Source organism: Mobula hypostoma, chromosome 28 (genome assembly GCF_963921235.1).
Source record: "Mobula hypostoma chromosome 28, sMobHyp1.1, whole genome shotgun sequence".
In the NCBI taxonomy this organism is placed as follows: Eukaryota; Metazoa; Chordata; class Chondrichthyes; order Myliobatiformes; family Myliobatidae; genus Mobula; species Mobula hypostoma.
The window spans coordinates 8,084,167-8,091,472 of record NC_086124.1 but is presented as its reverse complement, the minus strand read 5'-3'; the positions used below and the strand labels follow the sequence as shown (position 1 = coordinate 8,091,472).

Below are 7,306 nucleotides of genomic sequence, written 5' to 3'. Positions count from 1 at the left end.
ATAAACTCTAGATCTGTTGTGCCAGAAAATCCCAGCGGATCAGCAGTTTCTGAGATACTCAAACCACCCCAACTGGCACCAACAATCATTCCACAGTCAAAGTCACTTAAGTCACATTTCTGCCCCATTCAGATGTTTGGTCTGAACCTCGTGACCATGTCTGCATGCTTTTATGTATTAAGTTGCTGCCACGTGATTGACTGATTAGATATTTGCATTAACGAGCAGGTGCACCTAATAAAGTGGCGACTGAGGGTAAGTCACAGTGTGATTATAATGTTAATGGTGCTTTGAGTTAATTGTGCAGGCTCCAAACTTTAAAAAAACTAGCTGCAATTTGTTTTTATGTTCATTAGTGGCTTACAGAATCTTGTATGAGTGATATTGTGTTTAGACCTCAGAATGGACAATGTAGGAGCCATGCATCCGTTCTCTGTCTGTATTGTATTCATTGTTGTGCAGTTATTATGGTAGCTAGTCACATAGATGGGGGCATGGTAAAAGTGAAGGGAATAAGTCAAGTATTTGTGCTTTGTTCATCGCAGTTTGTAGTAGCTGGGGACCAGCGGATGTCTTTTGCTGGCCGCTCAATAATGTTCAGTTATACTCAGCTTACATGTGGGCATGCTATGTTTCATCATTTCAAAATTGTATGTTTGCTAATTGCCAATAAAGGATTGAAAGCCGATGCTTGACTTTTGGAACAATCATGATTGGAGCTGAGGGCACGTCTTGCAAGTACAGCAAATCTGTAGCGTGGCTGGAGCAGCGATTGTTTTGGTTTGGTTTGGCCGCTACAGACAGCTTGGTCTTAAAGTATGCGGTCTGAAATTTAAAGGGTGGTAATGGTGACCATAAAACTTGCAGCATGTTGTAAAACCCAACTGGGCTATTAACATTCTCTCAGGAAGGAAATCTGCCAACCCACGAATCTCAAGACTAAAAGGGCTCAGATGTTAGGAAACTGAAGTAAAATTAGAACATTCTGGAAAGACTCAACAGGTCAAATCAAATCAAATGGCTCAAATGGTTGAATTTAATATCAGAGACTATACAGTATACAGTACACAACCTGAAATTCTTACTCTTCACAGACGTCCACGAAACAAGAAACCCCCAAAAATGAATGATAGCAATATCAGAACCCCAAAGCTCCACCCTCCCACCTCCCATGCACAAGCAACAGCAGAAACATCGACTCCTCCTCCCTCACCTGTTCCTGCAGAAGCACGCCCCACCACCATGTAAGCAAAAGCAGAATCCCCCAAGAGATCTTGATCTATGGTAAGCAGAACAGAGTTAATATTGCTAAATCAAAGGCAATGTCCCCTCTAAGGTGTGCGCGCACAAATCTTTTGCTACCAGCGCACAAAGGAATTTAAGCTGCGCACTAAAGGATGTCACCCTCTACCTTGTTGGCATGTTAAGTATAATTTCACGATCGTACACAGTCACATTTCCTTTTCCGGTTTCTGACGTGGTTGGTATTGAGAAAGTGGTGTTTGCAATGATTTGTCTACAGATTTTAGAACTGGCTTATTTATATTGTTTTTAATTGAAGAAATTATTGATTCACTATGTCGAATTCCAAAGAAACAAAGGCTAGTGAATTGCTAGTTCATTTAAAGCAGAATGGCTTATTATCCTTAGAATAGCTTCAGTTTACTGCCACTTGAAAATTCAATGCGCACATGTTGTCACTGGGCAAAAATTTGCACAGCATAAGATTTTTGCGGACACTGTTCATTACAAATTAGAGGGAACATTGATCAAAGTCCTCGGTCGGAACTGAAAAGATAACTCTTTAATCTTTTCGTAAGCGCTGCTTGAAATTCTATCATCCCACATGATCTGGATAACATGCGATTAATAAAATGATATGTTAGACTCACAATTGCTTAATTAGCTAGCCTGGAAAAATCAATTGGTTTTTTCTCTTGCCATCAGGAAGGAGGTACAGGAGCCTCAGCTTGCACTGTACCAAGTTCTAGAACTGTTATTACCCTTCAACCATCAGGCTCCTGAACCAAGGCTCAAGTTTCAAGGTGCATGTATTTACAAAGTACGTATGCAGTATACAACCCTGAGATTCGTCTTCTCCACAGACAGCCTCGAAACATTGAGAACAATGGAAGCCATTGAAAGAAAAACAACAACATCCCCGTGTGCAAAGAAACAAATCACACAGGTGACAACAAGAATATCGACCCCACCCCCACACCCCGCGCATTAAAACAAACAAATTGTGCAATCAGTAACAAGAAAGAAAGGGCAATATAGGGCAATTTTTAATAGAATATAAAAACATAAAACTGAAATAGTCGAAGCGAACTATAGTCCAATCCATAAATCATAGACCAGCATGGATAACTTCTTTCACTTCAACACTGAACTGATTCCACAACATATGGCTTCACTTTCAAGGACTGTGCAACTCATGTTCCCAATGCTATTTATTTAATTTCATTCATTCATTCGTCCATTTATTTACTTATTTATTTACCTTTTCAATCCTGATGAAGGGTCTCAGCCTGAAACATCAGCTGTTTCATTTCCATAGATGCTGCCTGGCCTGCTGAGTTCCTCCAGCATTTTGTGTGTGTGTGTGTTGCTTCGGATTTCCAGCGTCTGCAGAATTTCTCGTGTTTATTTACTTATTTATTTTTTCTTAATCATTATCCTTTTTGGTATTTTGCACAGTTTCTCTTCTTTTGGTTGTTTGCCAGTCTTGGTCTGTGTGATTCTATTGATGGAGAGGAACATGAGAAGCACGGAGGAACATCTGGAGAAACTTCTGAGATGCCCGCTTCGCTGCCGCTGCTACTGTGCGATAGAGAATCTCCGGAGGAGAAGGCCCCAAATCCTCGGCTTTGCCTATTGCCGGGGCCGGGGTCGAAGTGCTCGGCAGAGATGGTGCTCGGTGCTCAGTGTCGGAGGGCTGGTCGGAGGCTCGAAGTTTTTGGACAGACTCAAGAGTCGGCTGTGGTCGGGTGCTTCCAGGGTGCTGCATCGGCAAGTTTGCAGCGCTGGAAGCTCATGGCAGGGAGAGTTTTTCTTCCTTCTACCGTCTGCATGAGATGACGGGACTTTCGAGAGACTTTGAGAATTTTTTTACCATGCTCATGGTCTGTTCTTTATCAAATTACGGTATTCCTCTGCACTGCTGTAACTATATGTTGTAATTATGTGGGTTTTGTCAGTTTTTCAGTCTTGGTTTGTCTTGTGTTTCTGTGATATAATTCTGGACGGACATTGTATCATTTCTTAATGCATGCATTACTAAATGACAATAAAAGAGGACTGCATGTCCTCATAATCTAATAATCGAATAATAATCTAATAATCTATTGTAGTTCTTTGTTCCACTGTGAATGCCTGCAAGAAAATAAATCTCAGAGCAGTATATGGTAGCATGATAATAAAGTTTAATAATGATATTATTAATATTAGTAAATGTACTTTGAGCTTTGAACATTGGTTTAAGTGGTGTTTGTAGATGGGGAATAATGGACAGTCTTGTCAGTGACACTTGCACCATGTACAAATAAAGCATTTTGTTACCATGAGTTTCTACTATATTTTATGTCTGAATTCATTTCACCAGTCAGTGTAAAACTTTATTTCTAAAGGTGGTGTGACAAGGAGGGTTGATTGTGGTTGGGATGAGTAGTTCTCTCATTCTGGCAATTTACCTGCAAATGTTTGGTGACCATACGAGGAGACATCATCAGTGTGCTGGCTGTTGATTGTGGGGGAGGACTTGATTGCTTGGCCATGATAGACTTAACAACCAGCTGACTGGATGTTATTATGAAAACTCAGTTGTCAGTTGGGGGGGGGCGGTGATCATCAGATGGTTGAGTGACAAACTTCATGTGTTGTGGTCTGGAATTTTGCCCACAACGGCACATAAATAGAATTGAGGTCTGCATGCTTGTTTACGGAAATGTTCGTGGAAAAACCACCCTTCTCTTGCATGCCACGTGTTTGCTTATGCTATGACTTTCTCCGATGCCGAGTCAAATTTGTGCCCCTCTTGTAAACCAGCATGAAGACATTGATTCTATTTATGAGCCAATGTTGAAGAAGTTTGGTGTGCCCCCCACCCCCCCCCCCCCAGATTCTAAGAACTTTCTACAGGGGCACAATTGAGAGCATCCTGACTGGCTGCATCACTGCCTGGTATGGGAACTGTACCTCTCTTAATCACAGGACTCTGCAGAGAGTGGTGCAGATAGCCCAGCGCATCTTTAGATGTGAACTTCCCACTATTCAGGGTATTTACGAAGGCAGGTGTGTTAAAAGGGCCCGAAGGATCATTGGGGAATCAAGTCACCCCAACCACAAACTGTTCCAGCTACTACCATCCGGGAAATGGTACCGCAGCATAAAAGCCAGGACCGACAGGCTCCGGGACAGCTTCTTCCACCAGGTCATCAGACTGATTAACTCATGCTGACACTACTGTGTTTCTATATTATATTGACTATCCTGTCATGCATAATATTTATTATAAATCACTATAATTGCACATTGCACATTTGAACAGAGACGTGACATAAAGATTTTTACTCCTTATGTATTTGAAGGACGTAAGTAATAAAGTCAATCCAAAGCGGACAAAATTCCGGACCACACCGCACGAGTTTGCCGCACAACCAATCAGTGACGGGATTTCCTCTCCACATCACAAATGAGTTTCCGAAATGATGTTGAATCAGCTGATATAAAGGCTAAGCATTCAGAGGACACACCATAATCAGTAGCTCACTGATGATGTCTCCTCGCATGGAGACAGATCGCCAAGTAAATTGCCAAGGTTGGAGAACAACCCAACCCAACCATCAACCACCCTAGCTGCACTTTTTCTGAATTATTTCCGGACATGGTTATTTTAGGGGTGTGCTCGCACTGAAGCACGACTGTTTAAATGCTGCAATTTTAAACAAGACTCACTGAGGTACTACTGAGAAGTGTTAAAATTGCTGATTCCACAGCCTTTTTAAGCTGTGAAATCCAGTTCCCATTTGTCTGCGGCTGAAATTAATTCTCATCTCACCCCCTGACTTCCAACTATTCACACCAAACATAACATCCTGGTTGCTGGGACAGAGGCTTAAAGTCTACTTAATACAATGCCCTGAGAAGTGGGGGAAGGAGATTGTTGTGACTGTGAACAAAGTCCCCAGGAGACATTTAAGCTGGTGGATATAGAAGTCTTTATTCAGCAAAACAAGCAGGTATCATACTGGAGACACTCTTGGAAGAGGAGTCCCTTTAAACTCAAGGTACATCACATTTTTACACCCTTAAGGTCAATGGTAACTCAATACAGTTTCGATGGTCGCCATGACATCATTTATTTCAATACACAAACAAGAGAAAACCTGCAGATGCTGGAAATCAAAGTAATACACACAAGGTGCTGGAGGAACTCAGTAGGCCAGGCAGCATCTATGGAAAAGAATAAACAATCAAAATTTCATCTGAGACCCTTGATCAGGAGTGGAAAAAAGGGGGAAGACGTTAGAACAAGAAGGTGGAGGAGGGGAGGGTAAAAGTACAAGGTGGCAGGTGAGAGGTGAAATCAGGAAGGGGAGGGGTGAAGTAAAGAGCTGGGAAGTTGATTGGTGAAAGAGATACAGGGCTGGAGAAGGAGGAATCTGATAGGAGAGGACAGAAGGCCTGGAGGAAAGGGAAGGTGGAGGAGCACCAGAGAGAGGTGACGAACAGGTAAGGAGATACGGTGAGAGAGGAAAATGGGAATGGGGAATGGTGAAGGAGAGTGGAGGGAATGCAATTACTGGAAATTCAAGAAATCGACGTTCATGGAGTTTGCAGGCTTACCCAGACGGAATGTAAGGTGTTGCTCCTCCAACTTGTGTGTGGCCTCATCATGGCAGTAGAGAGTCTGAGTAGCCTCCAAGCTGAAATGCAAGAACATCGATTTCTCGAACTTCCAGTAATTAGAGCGGGGGGTGGGGGGAGTGAAAGATGCATTTGGTGGTGAGATCCCATTGGAGATGGTGGAAGTTACGGAGAATTATATGCTGGATACAGAGGCATCCAAACTCATTTTTCCCTCCCCCCGCCTTCTGCTTTCCGCAGGGATCGCTCCCTATGCGACACTCTTGTCCGCTTGTCCCTCCGCACTAACCTCACTCCTGGCATGAGTTCACACCGCCTGAATGAACGTGTGTAACCAGTTAACCTACTTTTAACAATTAACCTCCTCGGGGCTGGAGGTGAGTGACGGGCCGGTTCAGCTCGCTGATCCACGAGGTTTACTCGTCTCTGCGCTGAACTGAGGCTGTGGCCTGCAACCAGCGGGCTCCTGGATCAGCTGCACTGGTGACTGGCTTCATGGCTGCAGACTCACTTGAATGTTACTTGCTTACTTTCATTGTTTGCATGATTGGTTCGTTTTTCTCTATGCACATTGGATGTTAGGTCTTCTTTTGTTTTAATGGGTTCTATTGGGTTCTTTGTTTTGTGGTTGCCTGTAAGGAGACGAATCTCAAGTATATATAGCTTGATAATAAATGTACTTTGAACTTTGAACCCATACGCCGTTGGACTGTGGGAGGAAACAGGAGTACCTGAAGGAAACCCTCACAGTAACGGGGAGAACGTACAAACTCTTTACAGAAAGCAGCAGAATTGAACTCATGTCACTGCCTCTGTAATGGCGTTGTTCTAACTGCTACGCTACTGTGCCATTAATTTATTTTATGCAGTGTTACTATTTCAGCCAACGATTGTTTTTTCTCTGAGGCAAAAACTGTTCCTGATTTCTACTCAGTGACCTTCCTGCATAAGTGTGTACATATATTTTGTTATCATTCTTGGCTACAATCCACCTCAGCTGCCTTCGCTCCTCAGTTCAAACAAGAATACTTTTCAAATAAGCACACGAGGCTTTGAATACAATCTACAGAACAGTTTTCATTGACACCAAAACGAAAGATCAAACCCACCAGAATCGCAAGCTGGCCTTTTAGCTTCGAGTCCACCAAAGCAATGTTAAAAAAGCAGACTCGCTTACACACATCTCAGCAACATCAAAATGTTCCGTGTCACAGATAAGACATCACAACGCATCTATTGTTAAAATCCTTTGAAGACATTCTTTTTATGTAAACATTTGTAGCTGTTTACTCCAGAACTACTTTCATCAGATAAGACATCCTGTTTGAAGCAGAAAATATAGCAACCACCTTCTTTTCGTGCGATAGTTGATAGATAATTTGTTGTCCTATATATATATCAACTTTAGTCTGTTTGTTCACTACTGGCCAGTATCATT

At 42.5% G+C, this 7,306-nt stretch overlaps 1 long non-coding RNA gene across 1 annotated transcript; it reads right to left on the bottom strand.

Moving 5' to 3' along the window:
- Nucleotides 1-5,210: 5,210 nt before the first annotated feature.
- LOC134339156 (uncharacterized) lies at nt 5,211-7,008 on the bottom strand. The gene is made up of 3 exons (XR_010016351.1): nt 6,978-7,008; nt 5,848-5,927; nt 5,211-5,454 (listed from the first exon to the last, which is right to left on the bottom strand). It is a non-coding gene; the product is annotated as an uncharacterized LOC134339156 (long non-coding RNA).
- Between the last annotated feature and the right edge of the window lie 298 nt (nt 7,009-7,306).